Source organism: Ailuropoda melanoleuca, chromosome 4 (assembly GCF_002007445.2).
Source record: "Ailuropoda melanoleuca isolate Jingjing chromosome 4, ASM200744v2, whole genome shotgun sequence".
Lineage (NCBI taxonomy): Eukaryota > Metazoa > Chordata > Mammalia > Carnivora > Ursidae > Ailuropoda > Ailuropoda melanoleuca.
The window spans coordinates 31449845-31476905 of record NC_048221.1 but is presented as its reverse complement, the minus strand read 5'-3'; the positions used below and the strand labels follow the sequence as shown (position 1 = coordinate 31476905).

At 40.2% G+C, this 27061-nt stretch overlaps 2 long non-coding RNA genes across 2 annotated transcripts in view; one reads left to right on the top strand and one right to left on the bottom strand.

Moving 5' to 3' along the window:
• LOC117801915 overlaps window positions 1-14982 on the top strand; it is a 60419-nt gene extending 45437 nt beyond the window's left edge. Inside the window, exon 3 of the long non-coding RNA XR_004624737.1 lies at window positions 14692-14982. This is a non-coding gene — a long non-coding RNA (uncharacterized LOC117801915). The remainder of the gene's footprint in view (window positions 1-14691) is intronic.
• The window catches only part of LOC109490206, a 231471-nt gene that overhangs the window by 69093 nt on the left and 135317 nt on the right, over window positions 1-27061 (bottom strand). The gene's annotated exons all lie outside the window — the stretch shown is intronic.

The window sequence follows — 27061 nt, the reverse complement described above, 5'->3', positions numbered from 1 at the left end:
CAACACATATTTAAAATGTTACCTCGCAACTCACAAACGGTCCATTCAAATTGATCCTGGAGGCCTAGAGGATTATCCACCTTCCCCGTAACTTGGCAGAAGTTTCACTAGCAGCCAACCGATAGTTACTAAAGCCACGCAAATTTGCCTGAAATTTTGGACAAGTGTGTCTAAGGACTTGGCAACAAAACACAACCAAGTTTACTTTGTACCCCTTATTGGGTTTGATTTTGTGACAATATGTATGTATTACTTTTATAAATGGGAAAAAAGAATTCATATGGATATAAGGAAAATACATATATATGTTAAAAAATAAAGGCCGTGTTTCTAAAATGAAAGCTTTGAGATTAGAAGGAAATGAACCAAAATATTCAAAAGCAAATGCCTCTGAGTGAAACTGCAAGTAGTTTTATTCTACTTTTAAAAAGCTGAGCAAGAAAAATGAGGGACAAGGTATATTAGAGCATGGAAGGACATGGAAATAAAGAATGAGGTTGGTATCCAAATTGAATGAGTTATTCCTATAAAATCAGTGTAAGTAGTATAATACTTATAATATTTAATTTTTTTTTAAAGATTTTATTTATTTATTTGACAGAGATAGAGACAGCCAGCGAGAGAGGGAACGCAAGCAGGGGGAGTGGGAGAGGAAGAAGCAGGCTCGCAGCGGAGGAGCCTGACGTGGGGCTCGATCCCATAACGCCGGGATCACGCCCTGAGCCGAAGGCAGACGCTTAACCGCTGTGCCACCCAGGCGCCCCTATAATATTTAATTTGCTAAGATTCCCATTTTTTTTTCTAGCTTTTTTTCCTGGAAATTTTTGTTAGAGAAGTAAACAGGGACGGGAGGAAAATCATCTTCAAATATGCCTAAATTCAGAAACCTATATTTTCTGAGGATTTTTTAATTCTGAAACAAAAGGTGGAGATTTGTATGATGGAACAGAGGTAACACTGGAAAAGAAACAGGAATAAATCAAATTTGGCCTTCTGAATATAGCTTTTTGAAAACCTTATAACTAAATGAATGCATGACAAATATATAATTATCTAATACACTAAAAAAAGTTACATAATTCATTAGAGGCGGTAGGAGACATTGGGAAATGTATGACAATTCATTCCAAAGTTGCCAATGTTTCACCTACATTTTCAAAACTATTACTATATAAGCCTTGTTGCTAGCTGCCCAGACCAATGGAAGTACGGAACCCTTTAGCTACAAACTAGAAAGAGTGAAAAAAGGAGCCTACAAAAATGTGGCAGACCAGAAAGACACTAAATTTTGCACAAAGCATCAATTTCAAGATCTAATTATTGGCCCCTGGAGACTAGTTTTTCAATTAGAGATTGACTTCAATACCAGAGGCCTGGAAATAAATTGATAAATGTGATTCCACCTACCTTTTTTGCTTGAGGGTTCAAGCTACAAAGAAATGCAACAAGAAAATAAAAATCTATGACAAGTGAGAGAATCCTAGATAGGCCAAAAAGAAAGAAAGAATTTGGATTCTAAAACCTATGAACGGAGTTTTAAAGACCCCAGCAGACAATGCTTAAAAGCGGAAACACTCTCTGATGCATAAAGAACTCCAGGATATTCAGAGTAGGCCCTAGACTTTCTAGGTACTGGTCTGGCTCCAAGATCACCACACAGAATGATTAAATATCATTGTTGTTACAGCAGAATAGTATACTGGAGTCTTGTTTTGGTTTTTCCCTGACTTTTTCCTGCTCTATTAAAAAAGGTAGGTGTGGCACCTGGGTGGCTGAGTGGGTTAAGTGCCCAACTCTTGGTTTCAGCTCAGGTCATGATCTCAGGGTCCTGGGATTGGGCCCTGTGTCAGGCTCTGCGCTCATCGGGCAGTCTGCTGGAGATTCTCTCTCTCCCTTCCCCTCTGCCCTTCCCCCACTCACGTTCACTCTCTCTGAATAAATAAATGAATAAATAAAATATTTTAAAAATACTAAAATAAAATAAAATAAGGTAGGCAGGCCTCTGTGTCCTCTTGTTCCGGAGGATTTAGACAGTAGAGCAGAAAACAAAATCACCTTAAAAAAACACCCTTACTGCTTGGCTTTTTCCCCAAAAGTCTACCTATTGATGAGGTCGCTGTTTTGGGGGGTCTCCACTACTCATAACTGAACCTAATCCTAACTGACATTGAAATTGCTTCCAACCTGAATAAGTGGTGGTTAGGAGTATAATTTAATTTGATTATAGAGAAATAATGTGATATTATCTTTGCACACCAGAGTTTGAAATCTCTGTCTCTGTCTCTCTGTCTCTCTCTCTCATATGTATGTATATGTATGTATTCTAAAATTTTGTGTGCATATTAATCACCCAAAGGGCTTATTAAAATAAAGATTGTTGGATCCTACCCCAGAATTTCCAATGTAGTAGGTCTGGAGTAGAACCAAGAATTGCATTTCTAACAAGTTCTCTAGTGATGCTGATACTGCGGGTCTGGAGCTGTTCCTTCTGAGAACCAGTCTCTCGAACTATCTAAGGTAAAGGACAAGTTTTATTTATTTATTTTTTAATATTTAATCTGTCCTGGACTGATGCTCTTATAAAATGCAATAAAAATAAATTACTAGAGAAATGAAATACTAAAAATGTGTACAAATACAAGCCCTGTTTTAAAAACTGTAACTCAGATTAACATGTGCATAGACACAAAATTTCTCTGCAAATTATTATCCAAGTCTCCAAATGCTGACTCACAATGTCTATACTTACCTCCTTGTGGACTGGTTCGAGGAAGTTCCCTGACAAACCTGATCCGTGGCCCACTATAGCACTCCTCGCTTGACTGAGTAGCATTGGTCTGGGAGCCCTAAGGAGCTTTCCTATGTGAGAAATTCCTGCAATAGAATCCAAAGACCCCAAGCCTAGGCCAGAATCTCCTACTGGGCCAGTAATGGTCAACAGTCCTTTCTCTTGGCCATCTTATATAAAGGGGGAGATGATTCGTTTCAGGGCTGGTTCAGAGGTATAGACAGCTTCCTAGCATTGCTTATAGAAAAGCATCATAGATGAGCTTCCACTGACAAACTCTTACCAGAGCTCCCTTACCAATATGGGATCTTTTAAACTAGTCTTTACTAATAATTGGCATCAGTTCAGGAGACCCAGGCATAAGCCCAGACTTTGCCCTTAACTAACTGAGGGCTTTGGAGAAGTCATTTTTCCTGTGGGCATCATTGAATTGTCATCCATAATTTTCTTTAAGAACTAATGTTTCTCAGGGGGTTACAAGACATTCTGTGAGAAATGGGTTTGAGGTCAAATACATTTTGGCAAGGCTGACCAGAACATTGCGCTCTTTGAGATTCACATTGTCGGCATCGTAAGGGATCTGAAGCGTCTGTGGTAAAATGTTCTTGATCTTTTTTTTTTCTTTTTTTTAAGATTTTATTTGTTTGAGAGAAAGAGTGTGCACATACGCATGACAGGGGGAGGGGCAGAGGAAGAAGCAGATTTCCTGATGAGCGCAGAGCCTGACGCAGGTCTCAACCTCAGGACACTGAGATCACTGAAATGGTCTTGATTATATTTAACCTAGAATTTCCCAAAAGTCACCAGTCAGAGAAAACCTTTAAGGTAACAGTGGGTATTCATGAAATGCAGTTCTGGAAACACCACCCTAAACTTTTTTCAGTTCCAAAATTCTCTGTATCTATGACTGCTATTCTCGTTCATATAGAATAAGAAAAAATGCTAATAATAATAGTAATAACTGCACCAATAAAAATAGCTAAACGTTATAGTAAGGACTATCAGTAACTATGTGCTGGATGGATTAGAAGCCCAGACACTGTTCTAAATGCTTCACATGTATTAATTTGTTTAATCTTTATAATCACCCTATCATAATAATTATAGACATTGGTATTCCCATTTTGCAACTGAGGACACTAAGACCCTGAAAATAACAATTACATGTCTCTCAAACCAAGTCATTTCTTTAAGACTTGGGTTTTCCTGGATGCTCTAAGGAGAGTATCAAGAAATGAAATAGAAACAAACCCATTTCTGTTTTTTCATTTTTTGCCCTGTGTGCTTCATTTGCATATCAAAAGCACTCTAATGTAACTGTAATCTGCGCTGTTTAATGTTTGACTTTCTTTTACTCTCCCTCTGTTTAGCGTGGCTCACAGTCATTACCCTCTTGATCAAGTTACAGACAAAAGCAGCCTTCAAATTAGGCCTATTAAGATTTGTTTTTAATGAGGAGATAATTCCTCTAACAACACAAGCCAGATTCAGCTGGGGTATGATTACACAATCTTGCCATCTTACAGAAAGGAAAGGAAAAGCAGACTTTTGCCTCTTCCTCAAATGATTTCAGCCAGCCTCGAATAACTTGATGCCACTTTAAAGCACAGAGCAAACATAATATTTGAGCTTCTGAGTCATGAAACAATCCCATGGCCTGTGTTCTGTGTTCCACTATGAAAGTGGGAGAGTTTCTATTTCAGGGATCTGAATTTAGAAGGCAAATGCTCAGGTTCATAGTACTGAAAATCACAGGAGGGAAGATCAATGCTTTTTTTTTTTTTTTTTGCAAATCTGAGCTGTTTTGCTTTCATTGAATTCACTTGCCAGTCCCTTTGTTTTTCCAGAATGAATACTCTATGATACTTGAGTAAAACAATTTGATAATTAATTCCAACCTTTTGGGATTTTCCTGAGTGCTTTTATATTAAACAACACAAAAATAATCTTCTGCATATTCACTTTCTAAAATGTTCTTCCAACAAAATCATTTTCAGATATATTTGTATCCTTTTCATGTTCATCTTTGTAAGTCTTGGGTTAAGAAATATTTATCTGTAATTTATGAATGCAACAACCAATCATTTCTTTATATTTAAGATCTACCCAATACCTCTATTCATTGGAAAGTCTTTTACAATAATATATAATAGGGAGAATGAACTTGGGCCATCATCGACTGAATATTCCTTAATATTTCATTTCTCATGGTAGCCCTACTTGAAAGAGATGTAAGCTTCCTTAAGGATTTGAAGTTGTGGAGCAACTTTAAATTGTTGCAGCTGTTTGCCCAAACTTGAACTTAGCACTCATGTTAAGGAATAACTTTTAACCACATGTTAGGGATATAAAAGAATCCTTTAGCAAGAATAACAGTTACTAACACTACACATGACTCTCCATGTAGAACTGGACACAGTCACTGATTTTATTTTTTCTGTGTTAACATGGCAGAAACCAGCTGGTAGCATTCGGGGGCTGAGTGAACGGTCACAAGAATGAAATGGTCAAAATCATGAGACCAAGGTCTAACTTGATCTTGAACACCATCACCCCCCTCCCCCCACCCTTCCAACCTGATACATACTCAGGCACACGCTCACAGGTGACCCAGCACAGTCACTTCTGCAAAGCAAGGATTCATTTAATGTCATCTCCTTTCAGTTCCACAAATACCCATTTTCTTTCCTGATTATTGTCCTTTTCATACTCTATTCTGGATTTCTAGAATGCTCCTTACCCAAACACTTATGTGGGTCATTTCTTCTATTCTCTTTCTTCTTAGCCAAAACAAATCATCAGAGAAGCTTTCCCTGAGCACACTTTCTAAAGCAAATCTACGCAATCCCTCTTATTTTCTCTTTCCTCTCCTTGTTTATCTTCAAACAAGACTCTTATTTGATTTATTGTTTATTATTTTTAACTGGTACTCCTTATTACAGTGTATGATCTTTGAGAGAAATTTTCTATTTTGTCCACTGCTCTACTTCCTACCCATAGAGAATATGGCACAATCGACATTTTATGTTTTGTTTGCTCAGAAGAACATGTCTTCTTGCTCATACCTTATTGTTCATTTTGGTCTTCATTTTCTAATAAAAATTTCCATCCCTGAAGGCAAAAGCTGTGTTTTATGTATCTTCCAGTTCCATCCTTTGATAAATTCCTTCATCTTCCTTCCCCCATATATTTTGAATGTGATTTTACCTATTGCCTCTCAATGAGTGTTGTAGGTAAAGATGCTGGAGAACTCTCTCCTTTGAGAGTTCACTTAATATTTCTCCCAGATGAACTTACTGCCTCACAAAAGGGCTCTTTGTCTTTCGAGTTTACCCGGCCCTTTGTCTAGGCTGGTGTCCAGCACCGCAGGGGTAAAATGTCAATGCTCTCTATTTAATCAATGTTTTATTCTTGGCTTGTATTTCAATGGGCGGGTGAAGCAGCAATTCAAATGTCGTTGAAGATTTTTTTTTGGTCTCTTTTTAATTCCCGGTCTGTGTTATGTGAATCTCAATAATTTATCATTTATTTTCAATATGTAGAAATCCCTTGGAGAAATGTGCTACTCATTTGCTACAAGACACAACAGCTGTGCTGACACTACCAACACCAAGGCTACCCTTTACTCGACCAAAGCGGTTATTTTACTACATTCAGCTATTTTTTTTTTTTTTTGGTCAAAATTGCTAGACTTTATTGTTTGCAGAGAAGTGGTTTCCAAAATTCATTTTGTGCAACACTCATCTATAATGATGTTTTGTCATGCCCCCGCCCCCACCACCAAGAGTTTGGGAAACAAGTATTAGCACATTAACAGCTCTGAGACCTGTTAGAAAACCAATTGCTTACTTTGGTTTAACTTTTAGCAGCCTCTCAAAGCATCTGGCTGTAACAATGGTTCACCAAGTGTGGTCCCCTAGCCCCCTTGGGAACTTATCAGAAATCCAAATTCTTGGGCCCCACCCCATATCTACCAAACCCAAAACCCTAGGGCAGAGGGGAAGCTCAGCAATTTGTATTTTCTCAGGTCCTCCAAGTGAACTTGATATATGCACAAGTTTGAGAACCACCAGACTGTGGAAATTTTGTACTGGGACCACCTTCCAACATCCTGAGGACACCATATTCAAATCACCTACTTCAGTAGGTCTGGAGTGTGGCCCAGGAGTATACATTTCTTACAAGTTTCCAGGTGTCATTGATGCCATAGGCCTGGGGAGTCTATTTTGAGTAGCAAGATTCATGACACATCCAAACAGAGCTAGAGCAGACATGGCTAACATGTGGGGGAAGACTATTTGGATATGTTTTCACAATAGAAATCCGGGGCAAAGTGTTTCTTACTGCCCTCCTGGACCAGCGCTCCTTTAGCTGTCATCCACAGACCTTGGCTGGAAGACAGGTGGAAACGGCAACAGGTTGTTCTTCCCCTGGCCGCCTACCACAGCGGAGGTTCAAAGACACACACACAGCAAAGGACGAAATCAAGTGAGAGATTCTTAAGCATGGGAATTTGTCTTGCACTTACAAACAAGTGAAAAGTTTATAGCTATGTCATCCTGGAGAGCATCTGTAACCACCGTGAGATTCAGTTTCCTCTCCAGTCAATTGGAAATACTAATAGCACCCGTGTTAATAGTCATAATGAAAGCTAAGTATTACAATCTTGCAAGTGTTTACACTGTGGCGCGTAGGAAGTACGCAATACACGCTGAGCAGGATGGCCGCAAGGATGATGACGGTCCCGCAGAAGACTGAAACATCCTGCAGTCAGCCTCATAATTCAATGGGAAAAAGGATGTGGAAGGAAAGGTCAAGTCATTTTATTTTCCCTGCGTGACTGGGGAATGCAAGCTACATATCTTCCTCTTGATGCTCTCCTTAGAGCTGCAGGTGTCAATCCCACCTGCCTAGACACCCACCAGATTTGTTTGTGAGTCGTGGAGCTGCTGCTTATTTTCTTCTTTCTAGTATGACCAGGATTTAAAAAAAAAAAAAAAAAAAGGTCTCGTATAAAGTTTTAAAGCCTCCCCCTAGCTCAGACCATTCCAAGGAAGGTTCAGGGTTTGCCCGGACTCCGGGCCTTCTGTGGTGCGGCTCGAGGCAGCGGGTGAGGCAGCGGCGTGGGGGGAGATTACGCGGCTCTAGAGCTGAAGTCAGAGAACCGAGCGCCGAGCGCCGACGGACTCAGTCGGGGATCCTGAAGCAGGGGCAGTGAGGGGAGACGGGAAAGCCCGCGAGAGCTGGAGTTTGAGGCTGAGTTTGAGGGAGAAGAGGAGAGATTGTGAAAGAGCCCTTGTTCTGACGAGAGGAACTAACATGGGCTCCAAGAGGGATTTCGGGGAGCTGTAGCCAGGACCTGCATTTGCTGTCCCTCCATGTCTTAGGGAGACTTTGGTGACAAGCTACATTGATTTTGGGATGTCAGGCTCGTGACATTCTTTCTGTTTTTAAGATTTTATTTATCTGAAAGAGTGAGTGAGAGAGCACAAGCGGGGGCAGGGGGTGGTGGAGGCAGAGGGAGAAGCAGACTCCCCGCTGAGCAAGGAGCCCGGCGTGGGACTCGATTCCAGGACACCGGAATCATGACCTGAGCTGAAGCCAGACGCTTCACCGACTGAGCCACCCAGGCGCCCCTCAGGCTTGTGACATTCTTGATTGTGACAACCAACGTGCAGAGACTGATCTTGAGGTAATCTGGTATTATTTAAATAACATATGCTTCAATATTTTATAAATATAAGTTTTTATTACATTTATAATAAGAAAGAATAATACCTCTCTCTCCTAACCTCTCTCTCTGCCTCTCTCTTTTATGAAAAGAACAAGGTCCTTAATTTTAAACATCCATCCTTGTCTAAATTAGTGATTCTCAAGTGAGGGTAGTTTCATCCCCCAGGGGGCATTTGACAGGGTCTGGAGACATTTTGGGTTATGACAACTGGGGGGAGGTGTTACTGGTATCTAGGGGGTCAGGAATGCTGCTAAACATCGTACAATCATAGGTTAGCCCCCCATAACAAGGAATTCTCTGGTCCAAACTGTTAATAGGGCTGACGTTACGAAACTGTGGTCTAAATTATTAGAAATTTTCCTTCCTCAATTCCAAATTCCAGCCAGTGATTTGGATCATTCCTCTGATTATACTTTACACACTTCCAGTAATTATAATTCCAATGGAAAAATAATTCCGTATCAGAAACCTTGACTATTCTTAGGGATCTTCCTTCTACCTTATTATCTATCACAGTAAAAATCCTTAATAAACTAGCAATTTTCTCTGGAGACTCCTACTGTAATAATAAACTTAATTAACCAATAAATAAAACGTCCAATTTTACAACATCAATTACTTTTGAAATTTGCTTGCCAGTAACACAGTGTATGTTGAGTTTTATCTGATTAGCATGGTTAGTGTTTTCCATGAAACTTGCATCTTAGAGAAGCTATTCCCAAGCATTTGAAGAGGCAGTGAGGCCAAATGGGAAGAGCCTTGTGTGGTGTTACTGAGCTTGGTCCTAGGTCTAGTTCTGTCACCAGTGAGCATGGCCAATTCACATCACTTCCCTTAAGCTGGACTGCCTTACCAGCCAGATCAGTCGGAATGGGATTAAATTCATGGTCAGGTCTCTTCTGGTTCACTCTAAACTCTGATTGAGAGCCTTCTTCTCCGTGAGAAATAGTGCCTTTCAGTTGACCTTTGAAGGACCATTCAATAAGGTTCAGCTCAGCCTGAAGCTCGAGGAAGTTTCTGTGCTATTTCAGAAAAAAAAAAATAAGGAAAGAAGGAGAGGTCTATGGCAAGTTGCCACTGTTAAATTGAATGTATCTAAATGGAAATTTAGCATTTTCCCCTACCAAGAAAAATCTGGATCCAAATAGAATGTGAAAAATAGTAAAAACTACATTCCCACAGAAGAAAACAATGAATCAAAACTAACATCTGTTGATCTTCTTCTTTTTTTTTTCCCAGTCAAGCCAACACAGTACTAGTTCACTCCCCTTATTATCCCACTTCCAAAAACAAGTAAAATAAAAAATTTTAAAAACAACATAAAAACAATTTGCATTGAGTTCATTGTAACAGAATGTAAACCAAAACACATCTTTGAAGTTCCCAGCACAGATGGTGGGTCCGGCTCTCCCATGGTCGATGCTGAGCAAAAAAAGCCACCGAGCCACAGGAAGTCGAGGAGACCACAAATATCTCACACCACAGACACAGCCCAGAACTGCCTCTGTCCAACAGGAGATGCATTAAGCCTATACATCTTTCTGAAGCAGTCCGTTTCTGGTCTTCTGAGAGAAGTCCTTCTTTCAACTTGAACTTGTCAGTAGAGTCTTACATAACAGCAACAGGACATGCTCCCTTGAACCCCGTGTTTTAGTGGGAGAGATGGATTTGTGCTGTTTTGTTAATGTCTACCACCTGGTTCCTATGGTGACTCAGAGCAGGCCTTTATAAGAAAGCTTCCTGAAGTCTGGAATCATGTTGAGCAAACTTTTTTGAACCCGACACATAGTTAGAAATAAATGTTATACTGTTACCTGGTATAAGTGTGTTTTGCACTCCCACGTGTGCACACAAAAACACACACAGAGTTCCCCAAAGTACCACATTTCCTCTGATCTTTGTGTTTGGGCCTATATAGCAGTTCCTTCTGCCCAGATCACTGTTCCTACCCCACTCTCTTGTTGCCTTATCTGTCTAGAGGATGTTTACTCATCACATACGTTCCTTCCATATCAATGAAGGCCACAATCTGTCTCTAAGTGCTGTGGTTCAATATTATAGAAATCCCAGGGGAAAACTGTCTACTTGTTTGTGGTAAGATTGAACAAGCAAGCTAAATCATCAGTTTTTTTAAAATATTTTTGATTAGAAAAAATAGGAACACCAGTGATTATTACTTCAATTAGTGCTGTTTGCTTATTTTTTTTAAAGCATCTCGAATCATGGGAGAATTAATTTTTAAAGTTTCTTGGTGGTTTAAACAATTTTTTTAAAAAGATTTGTTTACTTACTTTAGGAAAAGAGAGTCAGCGTGTGTGAGTAGGGGAAGGGCAGAGGGAGAGAGAGAGAGAGAATCCCTATCAGACTCCCACATGGGGCTCCATCTAATGACACGGAGATCATGACCTGAGCCAAAAACCAAGAGTTGGATACTTAACCTACTAAGCCATGCGGGTACCGCATGTTTAAAAAATTTTGAAAGTCTTATTGACTTCGCTCAATCCCTTAAATTCTGTACATCTGGACACTCTCTGATGCTCCAGAGAGGATAAGTGACCTTCCAAAGCCCATCCAGTTTTTAAGGGTACAACTAATATGAATGATCATACTATAAAACACAGAATTCCCCCCAAAAAGCACAAATAATTTATCTCATCAATAGGTTGTGAAGGTAATACATGACCCAGAATCTCTACTAACAGTTGAGTATAACAATTCTGCAGACATAAATAAAGATCTTTTGTATTCAAAACTGCAAGATTCATCAGAAACTTCAAAGATGAATTCTATACCGTCCTTGCCTTTAGTATCTTAGATTTAATTGCACCCACATTCATCCTTTTGTTTAACCCACAACATAATTCTATGTGGCAAATGCCACATTATTCCATTTTGAAATGAGAAAGTCCTGTAACCTGCAAAACCGTGATCCAGAGCCTGAGGCCTCTACGGCTGCCATGTATTGCACAGTTACTTTGAGAACTCAGAGAAAGGAAAGGTTGACTCTGGTTGGGAGATTTGTGTGAGGCTTCTTGGAGCATCTGGGATTTCAAGCATGTGATGGGTTTCAACCAAAAGACTGTCTATAGTGGAGGGAACCAATGGACAAAAGAAGAGAAGTGGAAAGAAAATTCTAGACCTAGTACTTGGAGTATGTGGCTGTGTCAGGCTAAGAGGATCTCAAATGCCATTCCAGGAAGTCAGCAATTCCCAAGGGGTGTTCCACAGAGCACAGTTTCTTTTGGATGTCAACCGGGGTTCAACAGTGTTCTACGGCCAAATAGGTTTGGAAAACACTGGATTAAAAGGTTAAAATGTTTGGCGGGGGGCGCCTGGGTGGCTCAGTCGTTAAGCGTCTGCCTTGGGCTCAGGGTGTGATCCCTGTGTTCAGGTTCCTCCACTGAGAGCCTGCTTCTTCCTCTCCCACTCCCCCTGCTTGTGTTCCCTCTCTCACTGGCTGTCTCTCTCTCTGTCAAATAAATAAATAAAATCTTAAAAAAAAAAAAAAAAGAAAGAAAGTTTAAAAGGTTTGACAGGTCGTTTACTGCAGGATTGCCCAGAGCCTTGAATAGGCTGATGTGCTTTATAAGGGAATAAAACTCATATTATTTCTCAGATTTATTTGTTCACAGAATATCCTTTTTTTCCCCCTTTCTTAAAAAGCAGTTGGCAGACTAATGTTCCATAGGCCATACTTAAGAGAAATAGCGCTGTTTGCTGTGGGAATTATTAACAGAGCTGATCCTTAGGAAAATTGACTTGACAACAGTGCGAAAGGCTTCCTTAGAGGAAGGTGAGGGGCAGACAAGAAGACCAGATAGAAGGTCAGGGTAGGCATGTTGGTGAGGAGCCATGATGACCTATAGGTGAGTTCTGGAAGTTGAAAGTGGGAATAAAAATTCACAAATCATTGTGACCTGTAAAAAAAATAATCGGAAGCAATTGAGAAATATTGGACACAGGTTGGGTTTTAGATTGGTTTGAGGAATTATTTTTATATGTTATTTTTATATGTTCTAATAGCATTGTGGTTTTGCTTTTAGAAAAATCTTCTTCTGTTCAATACATACTGAAATATTTATGGATAAAATGATTTACTTTAAAAGAATGCATTTTTTAAAAAAGGAGTAGGTGAAGCAGGAATGGCAAGATGTTGATAAGGCTGATGAGCCAGATTCTTTTCTTGACTTTTGTGTATGTTTGCACATTTCCATAATAACAAGTTAAAAAGAAAATCAAAGAGAGTTTGGGAAGGAATATTCTTCACTATCTTAGGTTCGGCTCCCTAAGAAATTGACTCTGAGGTGGAGATTTGCATGCAGTGCTCTCAAGGTGAAACCCTATGGGAGATTGCAGAACCAGAACTGGGCCCAAGGAGAAGTGTGATGTAGTCCCAGCAAGACCTCAATCACTCCCTACTGGAATGGCCCTCAGGGCACCTGATGTCAGGGAGCCAGCCCTTAGTGCACCTCTCCCTGCCCTCCCATCCACATACACATGTTGACCAGTCATTGGATTGTGAGCCGTCCCTAGGGAACGGGCATGACTTAGGATAGGACACTATTTGGCTAACACTTCCCAGAGAAGGGCTTCATTGTCAAGACTCTGAGCTTACAGCAAATGAGGTAACAAGAACCTCATTCCTGGATGGGGAATCTGGACAGCATAGCATGGCACCCAACACACTCTCCATCTCTTCATCTTTAAACATTTATAGCAGTGACATTTTCTTCCATGTCGCGTACAGTTGATGATTATGTGTGTGTGTGTGTGTGTGTGTGTGTGTGTGTTGTTTTGTTGGCTATTATAAAAGAGTGGCATATTTGCATAAAAGGGGCATGTGTTGACAAGGAATAGATCTATTGCTTTAAATTCATCTTGCAAGTGGTTTTCATTGAAATAGCAGGAAACTAATGTCCTTTTAAAACTTTATTAAAATCATCTGGATATACTCAATCTAATAAAAGCAGAGTACATGGCTGCTGAACTTCCTGTAGCTTTAGATATAGAGCAAAGAGAGGGTTATGTGATATCCTACATTTGAAATTGTGTAGAAAGATATGTTAGTGGCCTAAGTAAATATGTATTTTATAAAGCAGATTCACAAATAGCATCCTGGCCCCATTTCTGTTGGCGTGACTTTCTACGTCTCTTTGGCATTCTGTTTCACTTGGTGTCTTCATTTTCTCTGTGTCTGTGTACATTGGTGCTCTTTTACTGGGGCTGCTGTCTTTTCTGTTCAACTGAAGACATTTCCCCTCTCCACTCAAGAAAGGTCAATTCTGAAGTGAACCTTTAAAAAGAGCTGGATCTCCCCCAGTTTAAGAGGCATTTCAATTCTCTCTCCCAAGGAAGCAAGTTGTGCCTTCCTCATAATTGGATTCTGCTTAATCTAGACATTTTTAATGACTAATTATAAATGGGAGCTCAAAGGGGGATGGGGCGGCCATATTTAATGAGGTCACTCAGGTAGCTGAGGCTCTTTCTAGGGCATTATAATCTTTTACTGACTTTTTGCAAAATGGGTAAAATAATTTGCACCTCGTTGTTGATTTACTTCAGAGAAAATGCCACTGCTGTTAATTAGGGATGTAAATGCATGTAAATTCACACAAACACATGCCTCTACCAAAATCCAGCATGCAATTTCAATTACATTTGATTCCAGGGCTCCGAAATGCAAAGGAAAACATGGAACACAGTGGGGTAAAACTCCTGTACAACAGGGAACTAGGAGGAAGTCTTGAATAGCATTACTCCAGCCAACATACACAAGCTTAACGTTACTTTTTGAACCTATGGCCATGTGCGTTAAAGATGAATATTTTGCCTATGAAAAATTAATGTCCCAAAACTCTGACTGCCATTGTTTCTTTGTGAAATGAAGTATGCAAAATGCCCTTTAAAAATGCATCCTTTTGGTGAATAGATTGCTTTTCCTCTTTTGGCTTGTGCTACTAGTTGGAAAGGCCCCTGAAGGAGTGTTAAGCAAATGAGCAAATAATTTTAAAAGTGCCAGCCAGATTCACAGGAGTATGGAGATGGATGGAGTCAGTGAGTGAGACCAATTTTTGTCCTTGTGTGAAACAAACAAAATGTCCCTTCTCCTATTTTCTTTTCTTAATCGTTTAAAAAGGTACATGCTTATCGCTCTTTTCTTGGTTAACAGATGGAGTTTTAAACAAAGAAGACTCTTTCTGAATGCCAGTATAAGAAGAACCAGCTAAAGAGGATGGAGCTGGCCTGGGAGCTCTGTGAGTTATCAGGTAAATGTTATGTCTGGAGTACCGACTGAGATAACCAAGCCTTATGGGGCCTTGGATCAATTTAATTCTGATGAATGACCAGTTTGGTAAATATTATTTACATTACTACACAAGTCAGGTCTGTTCCATTAATGTTTGAACAACCCACAGAGACTGCTGTGGCGTAGCCTCTCGGGTAATCCCCACGGACTGGCTTTCCCCACTGTTAACTCACAATTAGAAGGATAATTAGTAATGAGGGTGCTTTGCTTTTGAACTAAAAATGAAAACATGAGTGAATAGCTCAATAATCTAGAATTGCAGCAATTCATGAACCACAGACCTCAAAACTATATTCTCCAGTGATCCACAAAGATGGTAGTATGACATTTAAAAATTTGCTTTTCCTTTTGTTTTAAAGAATGCCATTGTTAAACAGTATAGGATTTCCAAAGAAAAATATTTCAAGCATAATTTTATCCCTCTCATACACATTTTTCTTTTTCTGTCTTTTCTTCCACTCTTTATTTACATGTATTCATGTATTCACTCACTTACTCATTCTGTAAATTTTATTAAGCACTAACATGTGTCAGTCGGTGGTTTAGGCCAGAGATCAGCAAACATTTTCCATAATGGGCCACACAGTTAAAGATTTAGATTTTCGGGGCCACCCATGCTCAGTCACAACTGCTCGGGTAAGCCATTGCAGGGCAAAAGCAGCGACAGACAATATGGAAACAGGTTTGGTGGTGTTCCAATAAAACTTTATTTACAAAACAGGCGGTATGTGAGATTTGGTCAGCTGGCCACAGTTTGCCAAACCCTGCCACAAGGCCATGGAATTATTGAGGCAAACAAATGGACAAAATTCCATTGAACATATATTGCAGTTGGGGGAGGCAGATAACAAATAGCAAACAAGAAATTTCAGAGACTAACAAGTACAATGAAGGAAATGTATTATATTAGTATACCTTCAATTTGGTGCTCTACTTTCCTGAATATTATTTTGTGAATGTTTTCTACATAGCTACACAATCTTCATATTTACTGGCCTCACAATATATTGCCTAGTTACTATCCCATATTTTACTTAATCTTTCTTCTGTGTGTATATTTAGCTAAACCTAATTTATAAGCATCCAGATGAAGGGAGCAAATAAATCAAGGTGTTCATCTTACAATAAACTTTTTCTAATTCTTTGTTTCTGCTTTGGACAGTAATTCTAGATTAGGAGAAAAGCAGACATGAGGAAGGTAAATGTAAAAAGTGTTTGCCCTGGGCTAAAAAAAATTTCGTCAATGTCGGATATCCTGTAGTTTCAGGGTGGTCCTGAAAATCAGGATCCAGAAGCCTGGATTGTTTTGAAGAAAGGAAGCAAACAAGTGGGAACCTCACACTTTCTGTTCAGGCCCTGTATTTTGCCATCAGGCATTAGCACTTAACAATTTAGCATATCAGAAACAAAATCTCTCAGAGAAAGATGCTCATGTTCAAACCCATCGTGCATTGATTGAGTGCTGACTGTATACAAAGCACAGTGCATAACCCTACATTACGGGAAGGATATATAATGAATCTGACAAAGTCCCATCTCTTCAGGTGGCGACAGGAACCTGCAGGGATGGGATAGATTCAAACCCACCATGTCAAGTGATAGAATATATGGGAGGTAAACCTTACACCGTTCTGCTTAGTGTTCAGCACAGAGAAAGAACATGCATGGGACCACTTCTCCTTTGCTCCTTATTTGCTCTTCTCCTTGGGAAGAAGAGTAACCTTTTTGGGAGGAGCGACTGGAGAAATATGGGGGTGCCAGACTTTCTGTATTCTGTATTCTTTTTTTAGATACTGATAGTGACAAGCATCTATTACTGGAGTTTCTCTGTGCTGGACAGCAACCTTTTCATCTGTTCAATCCTGGTGACAGTCCTGGGAGGCGCTACTATTACCATCCCCTTCTTACAGATGAGGAGACTGTCACAGGAACATTGAGAGATGGGGTTTGCTGCTTGGCTAATGAAGGGCGTGGCCAGGTTCACTTACACATCTAACTCCATGATCCGCACTCTCAGCTCCTCTGCTCTGTGACTCATCTGAGAAGTGAGAGCGTTCTGCTCTGTTCTGCCATGATGGAAGCATACCTGGGACAGGGACAGGGTCCAGGCTTTGCTCATGCCTTCTCTGTCTCTGATGGAGGCAAACAAGCAATTTTGATGTACAGATATACAGGTTTCCTTGGGTGAGCTGTACCAGTTGCTAGATTTGGCAGAAATGGATGGAAAAGCCAATCCATCTTCTTGAAATTAGCAATATCAGTAACAAAATATCAGTGTTTTGTTTTACTCTGGTATCTATTTTCTCAAATTTTGGTTTTCAATTTAGAGGGAAAAGGATGTGATTAATTCTTCCCTTAAACCTCTAACATATGTATGACTAGTAGCCATAGTAAAGAGTAGCTAACAATAATTATGGCACAGAAGGCATTGTGCTAAATGCCTTAGTTGTGTATTGTCTCTCTGAATTTTCACTGCAATCCCAAATGAGTCAGTACTACATTTTATGTAAGAGATTAAATTTTAGGCTGTCAAATAGGCTTCTGGTAAATAAAAGGGGAATGACTTTTATTGGCTACATGGCATATTAATAGGCAAACCCAACAGTTGATTGTAATGGTCTTTGATGTTCACATCAAATAATTTTGCCTCTCACAGGGTCACTCACAAAGAGTTGATATTTAATGTTATGTGAGAGTACTCGGAAGTCAAAATACTTCAGTGGTACTGCCTAGCAAAAGCAGAATGAGATTAGGTGAAGATACTTCATTTGAAAATCTTTTTGATCTGTCGACTTCTTCTCATCTTCTTTGGCATTACCCTAGACAAGCCACCATTATCTCTCACTAGTGTTACTGAAACAGCCTCAATGTTGTCAACCATATGTATTCTTGTCCGTGTCAAATGTCTTCTCTATAATAAGGAAGCATGATCTTGTTAAAGGTCACTCTTCCACACAGAACACCCGTCTTCCAATATTTCTTACGATGAAGACCAAAATTCTCAACACACCCATCAAAACTCTGTAAGGTCTGTCCCCTGTCTGCTCCTCCAGCTGCACCTCCCCCCCCCTTTCTATATGCCACCTACACTGGTCCGGTTTAATTCTTGGGCTATCTCATACTCTTTCCTGATCTGCTCATTGTTCCCTCTTCCTGAAATATCCTTCCCTGTCCCACTTTTCACATCCACAAACACATTTGTCTTTCAGGCTTCAGCTGAAATGTTGCTTCCTCAGAATTTCTTAACCTGCCAGCCTAGGTCTCCCTTTTAGAGGTCCATATCCTATTGTCTTCCTACAATCCATAGGACTTACCTCAATTTGTATTTATTTGGTGCTTATGGTTACTTGTTTTTTGTCTGACTTCATCTAAAATGAGGTTCCATGAGGGCAAGATCCAAATCTGCCTTGTTCACCGCTTTGCTCTCAGTGCTCAGCACAGTGCCTGGCACATACTTACCCTGTACATATTGTTGAATTGGGGCCACAGAATACACTTGTTCAGGCTGTGTACTGCCCGGCTCCAGGGGCAGCATCCACATAGACAGTGATATCAGTGGTGCTGCCTGGTGATGGGCCACACAGCAGCCCTGCACTGAATGACAGAATGAATAAATAAATGAATGAATAAATAAAACCATTGATACCGAACTGTCTTGGTGGGGGAAATTATATTTGATGTCTAATATTTCCTAAAAACTATAAAACGCCATGTAGTTATATATACCCTGCATACATGTCACACTGAAATGGTTTTGGGGGCATTTTATCTGTTCTAAATGAGATCCTTTTGCTCTTATTTAAATTCCACAAACACTCTTTCATAACCTTGAACTTGGTCCACAACCTCCAGGTGCCAGTATAAAGTCCCTCTTTGGTTTTTTAATTGTACAGGGACCTCATTTTTAACTTGCAGGTGAAAAAGAGCTGAAGCTGTATTCCATTTGTGAGTCAAAGTATGTTTTTAATATAGTATTCTTATTCATGGGGCCCTTGAGTAATATCTGCAATGTATTATAATATGCTGGTAAAATATATACAACCCTCAGGGAAGAAAAAAGTGACACCCCAATGAAGATTATAGATCATGGTATTGAAAGCTGGATTAGCCGGCACAGGGGAATTTAGATAAGTAAGTGTCTATTGGAGATAATAAATCTTGGCCGTGATACCAATCTCCCAGTCTTGCCACACATCTCCATTCTATGTATGACCCCAGGCTTCCCTGCAGCAGAAACTGAGCCATGATTATTACTCATGCCATTTATTAATAAACTTGTAAAGGGTAGTGGCTTAGAAAAGTAAAATGGGAAAGCTTTGCATGCACTTGGGTTGGATGAACTGTGGTTTCTTAGGACCAAGAATTGCTGTATCATCCTCAATACTGTCACTGTTTTACCTTGTATCCCAAATTTCTGCATTCTCCAAAGAGACTGTAAGCTCCCCAAGGACAAGACCCATGTCTTGAATTTGTTTTTGTGTCTAACTTACACGCACTTGACAGTACCTTGCACATAGAGAGTTTACAGGTCTTGATATTCACAGGATGACTGAATGAAATTACTAAACCAAATGGCTTAATTAAACCAGAGTTAAAACTCCACACTGCCCCCCCCCACATCACTATATTGATTTTTCAAACTAAGAGCCCAATACTGTCTTGGGCTAGTTTCTCATTTGGAGGTAGCCCATGAGATAGTAGCTGCCCTGCTGAGGCGCTCATAGACTCCTTCAGGAATGAAGGACTTCCTCTCCCAGCTGCCAGGAGTACAGATAGGAAACAACGCTTGGTTGTCTGCCCCCTTTGGGAAAACACCGCTGAGGGAAGTTGCCTTGCCCCTCCAGGAGTGGCCTCTGCCGATATCGGGTCAACACCAGTTCATAAAGGCCAGGCCCCCTCTCTCCAATTCAGGATCGTGTAGCGGGGCCTCCCCATCTCCAGAGCTTCCAATGGGGTCCACTGAGGCCTTTGCTGAGAATGCAGTCCAGTCCAACTTCCCCCTCTGCCCCATCCGGCTTTTGTCCCACCCCTGTCCACAGGTGTTGATCCCAAGAGCACTTCCTAATAAACCCCCTAAATGCTAATATTTGACCCTGAGTTAGTTCTCTCCAGAGCACAACCTATAACCCCTGCCTCTATGTTTCAACAGAATTAAACACAAAGGAATCAATTCAAGGACTTCTTTCCCCCCATTTGAACAATCTAGTAACAAATGATGCTATTATTTGAGAAAGCTACTGGATCTTGGGAGCAGCTGCAGCAGAGAGTCGGATTCACACTATTCATGTAATACAAAGACTCTCACAGCCAGGCGTCATAGGCAGCGTTTCCCCGCGTTCCATGGGAATGCTGCTCCCCCAACCACACGAGGAATTCAGGAAGTGTGGTAGCAACACAAGGGCATACTTAATTATGAGTGGTATCAAGAGTCCTTGCCTTTTTAATTGACCTCCCGAAAACTGTTTTTCTTGAATGCTTGCTTGTTGTTTGTTTACATCTCATTCCTCAAACTCTGCACTAACATGACAACCCTTTAAGAGACCTTCTATAGAATGGGGCGCCTGGCTGTCTCGATGGATGGAGCATGTGACTCTTGACATCCAGGTCATGAGTTCGAGCCCCACACTGGGTGTGGAGATTGTTTAAAGAAAATAAAATTAAAAATAAATTTAAAAAATCTTCTACAGGATTTGAAAATTATAAGTTTCCCTTATAAATGTTATAACAAAATATAATTATTGATGATAATTATACTATAGTATAATTATGTTCAATCATCTATTGTAACTATCCATGAGGCTCTTGTACAGGAGTCAGCAAACTCTGGGCTGGGGGAGAAATCCAGCACACAGTGTACGGAATCCAGCCACATTCATTTACAGATTGTCTCCGGTGGCTTTCACGTTACCATGGCAGAATCGAATAGTTGTGATGGAGATGACATGGCCTCCAAAGTCTGACATATTTACTGTTTGGCCCTTCACAGAAAGAGGTTGCTGACCTCTGTTTCAGTATAGTAACAAACGCTCTATGTGTATACATACAAACCCCTACGTGCACTTAAATGCTCACGCATAGAAAAGAAAAACAACGTCTGGTCATTGAGATTAGAGGGGAATTTTTTATATTCTTCTTTTTGTGTTTCTTCGGTATTTTGCACAAGAAACATGCATTTTTTCCTAATAAGAAAACCAGTAAGTTCTATTTACCATTTGTGTTTTTTTCTTCCACACCATTTAGAATTTTGTCATTAGCTAGCTCTCTATAAAAAACACGTTTATCAGAAGTGAACTTAGAAAGCAGCTCTGAATGTGTGCACATTGAAGGATTTGTTTCATAATACTACCCGTGTCTAAGGAAAATATGTAAACAATCCAATGTAGAGAAGATTGTCCAGCTACTGGATTAAGCATCCAGTTGGCCATCGGAACTTTAAGAATTAAAAAAAAACAACAACAACAACAACCACAACCACTCTGGATTGTTTTTGTGACAGCTGGCTCCGTTTGGTAAGCTTATACACATTATTGTAAGAAATATGGTTTATTCAGCCCCTCGTTTGTAATGCTTTTTAAATTCTCCTTGGTGTAGGAAAACAGCCTCCATTTTCCAAAAATGGGCCATTTCTGGACTGTAAAAATAACACAGTGGCCCTTATAATAATGTAGTTAACCATTCTGAGCAATTTTCTTGATAAATAACAAGCTCCCTGCTCAGTGCTTTTTACCAGCATTTTTTTAAACAAAATTGGGAGAAAAACGCTTTCAACCTATTTTTCAGATGAGAAAACTGAGCTTCCAGTAAGTTGAAGAGGTGGCCAAAGGGTCACCAGTGAAAACATGGCTTAGTCAAGCCACCCCTTTGACTCCAGAATTCTGAGTCCTTGCTCACCAGGCTGTACTATCTCCTGACCATTTTCATGTTCCAAAACGTGGTATATCCCCCCGCATGCATCACAGGAGACACATAGTGAGCACTCAGTAAATATCTGCTGAATGACCAAAAGACCATCCTCTTCGGTCTGTTACGTAAGAACTAGCACAAGGAAGTGGGAGTTGTAGCTTTAAGATGTATTGGGAGGTCATGGTTTTCACAAATCCAACTACCTGGCGAGAGTATTTTCAGTTGATATAAAGCACACTATTTCTGTGGAATACCAAAACACTTCTGATTTTAAATAACAGTTTAAGGAAAGTTTTTGTGTAAACATGTTAGAAGTCCTAACTGATTTCCTTATTCAAATAAATATTACATTTTGTATAGCGGTCATATTTGCTTAACCTGATATTACATATTACTACCACATAGAAAAAGATCAGAATATGATTTATATTTACATTTTCTTCTGCTCTCTTAAGCATTTTGAAAATGTTTTTTCTTTGCCCACTAGAAACCTGGGGCTTTTTTAACATTTTGAATTAAAGCAAGTATTACTATATTTCTGACTTGGATCTGTGTAAAGGCTGGAAAACATATCTATTCATAATTGATTTTTTTCCTATTACTGAATCAAAACAGAATGAGTCCTTGACATTTTGAAATCAGTATCATCACTTAGCCACACCATATGAAAAGTCAATTATTGCCAAATCTATTTTATAGATTGAATTAGGCATGCTGTATCCTGCCAGTATGCATTAATACAAGGAGAAAATAAAATTTGGATTTGGAACTGAAATTTAAAAGTTGAGGTTTCCCCACAAATTGTGGCAATTTGTATTTTCATTTAAAATACATTGATAGAGGGGGCACCCTGCTCAGGCTCAGTCAGTAGAGCATGTGACTCTCGATCTCAGGGTCATGAGTTCAAGCCCCACACTGGGTATACAGCTTACTTAAAAAAAGTGTATATGATTGTTCTTAAAATAATCATGCAATAAATAAAAATACATTAGGGGTGACTGGGTGGCTCAGCCAATCAAGCTTCCGACTCTTGGTTTCGGCTCAGGGTCATGAAATCAAGCCCCCGTTGGGCTCCATGCTCAGTGCATAGTCTGCTTGGGATTCTCTCTCTACCTCTCCCGCAGCCCTCCCCCACCCTTCACGCACTCACACTCTCTATCTCTCACCCTCTCTCTCTCTCTCTCAAAAAAAAAAAAAAATCTTAAAAAAAAATACAGTCATGGAGAAATAAAAATAGAATATATTTTCAAACCCTCACCAGTGCCAGGCTTGACAAAATGCCAACCGAGTGGGTAGTTTATCATGATCACCTTCTGACAGAAGAGAAACCTGAGGCTCAGAGAGATCAGGAAAATTGCTCAATGGTCCTACAACCATGAAAGAGCAAAGCTGGGATATGCAGTCAGTGTTTTAGACTCTAGGGCAGAAGTTCTCACGCTCAGCACTACTGACACTGTGGACTGGCTAATCCTTTGCTGTGGGGGCTGGCCTGGGCATTGGAGGATTTAGCACTGTCCTTGGACTCTGCTCATTAGATACCATGAGCACAGCCCCCAACCGCCGCCACCTAGTAGTAACAACCAAAAATGTCTCCAGATTTTGTCAAATTTGCCCTGGTGGGTGGGGTGCAAAAATCACTTGTGGTTTAGAACCACTGCTCTAAAGCTCCTGTCTTAAGCTCGATGTTTTTCTGCCTGCCTTTCAATGTCGGTCAAGATCACCCTTGTAGACTGGGCCCCCAGCAAGCTTGTCACAGCCTATGCACATCTGGGCCTTGGCCAGCTTAGTTTCTTCCTCATTTTACCTAGGAAGGAAATGCCTGCCACCCATAGTGTAGGGTGGTTTGGGATATGTACCCAAAGCTAAAATTAATAAAAAGAATAATGAATTGCCCTGCTCTCATTACCAGAAATCTGAGCCAGACCTGGATCCATGTGCCCTGGGATGAGATTGTTAAAAAGAATGGGTAGTGGGGAGGCTTATTCAAGCTCTGAGTACTCACGATTTCACTTAGAATTAATTTGAGGAAGAAACAGAATGAGAATTGCAAAGTCATCAAAGATGATGGCTTTTCCTTTATGACCCTTGGCGCCAGAACAAAGAGCCTATTTTTGTGGGTTTTTTGGATATCCAGAATAAAGAGAATAAAAATGTTTAGGTAATGTTTGGATGGTTTCGAGACCGTACATACATTAGTGATAGGTCAATTAATACCTGAACAGTTCAAAGAGGCAATTATTTTAATTTATAAATCACTTCAGAGGTAAGGAACTGCCATCCCTTAATGTGGTTTTTACAAATAAGAGTGCTCATTGTTATGTGTGTTTGTGTGTGTGTGCGTTTCTACCCATGTCATTCTATCTGGCCTGAATTTTCCGACCAGATCGCATACCTCGGTGATTATGTATTTGTCTCTAGAGCACTGCCAAATACATAAAGCATTGTATCTGCAATTTGACCCTTGGCTGAGACCACCCTATTTTTCGAGTTTTCACTGTGCTGAAAGGTACCACCATGCGCAGTGTAGCTTCCAGAAACGGACTTCTTACATTACACTCTAAATGGCAGTCTGGGAGCTAAGACTCCCCAGAGGGTTATAATGCCTCTTGGTAATCATTCAAACAGGGAAGAAGGCCCAAGTGATTTCTGAGCCCAGGGGACTTAACAGACACTTTGACAGTTGGTGAAAAGTCTTCAAGTGGCAACTTTGAGCTTTCCTTTAAAACCATGTAATAAACATCCCTGTATTTTATTTTATATTTTATTTTATTTTGCTTTGTTTATTTTATTTTATTTTTTTAAATACTTTATTTTTAAGTAATCTCTACACCCAATGTGGGGCTTGAACCCCAACCACAAGATCAGGAGTCATATGCTTCTCCGACTGAGCCAGCCAGGCACCCCTATTTTATTTATTTTTAATTACTGAGTAACAACAAAGTGCCATGAATAGTGCTCAATGCTAGGGCTATTAGAGTACGCAGGACAAAAATAATCTGATGGTGAAGCTGGAAATTGTAGTGTAGTCTGATGAGTGCTATCATGGGAAAAGTATAAGTGGAGAAGCCCAGACTAAAGACGTGTTGGTTGGGGAAGCTTCCAGAAGGAGGTGATCTCTGCTTCAAAGCTGAAAGATGAATAGGTGTTGGTTTGGTGAAGTGGAGGTTCCAGGCAGACAGATGGAAAATGGGAAGAGGCCCAGAGGCAAGACAGAGCATGGTGATTTCAGGAAAGTGAAGGAAAAATGCCTGGGGTCTAGAGAAGAAAGGAAGTAAAGGACAAGCCATGAAGCTAGATGTGAGCTTAGGCAGGATTATGAAATACTTTCCAGGTCATGTTAAGGAGTTTGACTTTATCTTAACGGCACTGGCATGTGATGGGCGTGCTTTGAGCAGAGACTGGTATGGTCAGATTGATAGAAAACAATAGGAGGAGAGAGAAACAGCCAGGAAAGAGGTGAGGGGATTGGGGCAGGGAAGGTGGTACATGGCTTACATCCATTGGCTCAATAACTGGAAAGAAGGTGCTTATAGATGATGTTTAATGGCAATAAGACATTTTAGTAAAGACTAATAAAAATCTCGGTAATAAATTCACTGATAGCCCTCCCCATTATACATGCCCCTTCCCTTTTAACTCAAGGCTCTTCTATTGCAAACAAACAAACAAAAAGACAATTATCTAATACATATTTATGCCCTTGTTTTCATTAATTAAAAATCACAAGTATTACTGAGCATCTCCTACATGCCTGCCACTATTCTAGATGATAAAGAACCTCCTGGAGACCAGACACCATTCCTACTTTTCACAAGTTTCATTTTAGGGATGGAGATAGACAGTAATAGGAAATCAAAGCAGAGGTATTCACACAGCCTCCGTGCTGTGAAGATGAGAAATTATGGGGTCACATAAAAGGCTGTGCCCTGGCAGAGAGGAAGGACTCTCTGAGAAGGTGACATTTCAGCTGAAACTGGAACAAACGGGACCCAACCCTGAGAAGATCAGTAGAGTAGGCATTCCAGCCCAGGGAACAGCACAGGCCTTGGGGCGGGAATGATCATGACCTTCTGGGGGACACCGAGATCGGTGGAGGCACATCACTGAAGGCCTTGTGGGTCATGCTAAGACGATTGGATACTATTCAGCTTAGATCTTATAGTCAGTCCTTATGATTGGACATAATTAAATGTACTCCCCTAGCTAGGATAAATAATCCTTCTTTGAACTGTGGCACATCCTGGTATTTAATGATGAAATGTTTTGTTATATTTCTACTTTCTACCTTGAGATGATATACTTTTTGGTACAGTGCACTTCATGGGGGAGAACAGACCAGATGGCCTGAGTAAGAGCCCTTAAGTAGGCGATGACTATTTATGCCCAAAGACTAGGCTGCCGGGCTCTGACCAATCGTTCAGGCCTTTCCTTGAAGGAAGAGCCAGCAATGCTCCAAGGTAATCCCAGCAGCTCTCCATAGAGGCAAAGTACCTAATCCAAGTGGGATTTTTGCTCTGTGCTGCCCTGCTGCTTCATAAATAATTAATTCACTTCCTTAATCATAGGAAGTATTTGGGAAACTAAAGTAAGGAGGAGAGGATCACCATCAGAAACCTGTGTGTTTGAACGGCTCTCGTGCATTTGCCAATTCCCCTCCTGCCTCAGCCCGGAATGACGGTGAGAGCTTATGTTTACAAGCAGACACACGTGGGTGCCCACCTGGGGTCTCCTCCCTGCTCAGGCTGTATGGCCTCAGTTCCCCGAGTCTTACATGACTGTGATGACAGAAACCTCAGGAAACTCTCGTCCTTTCCATAGAGTAGATTTTCTCACATCTACATGGCAGCTTTGCTTCCTCGGGTTCTACTTTTTCAGCAAATCGGGCTTTAAAGCCTGCAAATAAAGCATTGGTATTTCTTCTGCGGCCACTGCCTTCTTCTGGAAATGTGATCAGAATATTATTAACTTGACTTAGAGTGGCCATTAATCAAGGTGCTGCTGATGAAGAAAACCTTGAGAATCTCAATGAAGTCTTTCTAATGAAAGACTTACCTAAAGTCTATTGTTTGTTATTGAAGTCATATCAGTGCCTTGTAAAATTTTAAAAATACAAAACAAGATGAGGGTTGGAGCAGGAGAAGCTTGAGAGGAAGAATTCTTAGGGAAGTTCAATTATGTTGGGCTCACCTATAACAAGTTACATCATATTGTTATGAAAACATTATCATGGTATTATAAAACATTTGTGAATGTACCATTAAAATTTTTTTTGGTATTCTAACGGCATTATTTCATCACATTAAAATGAAGAATGTTTGCTATTGTGACA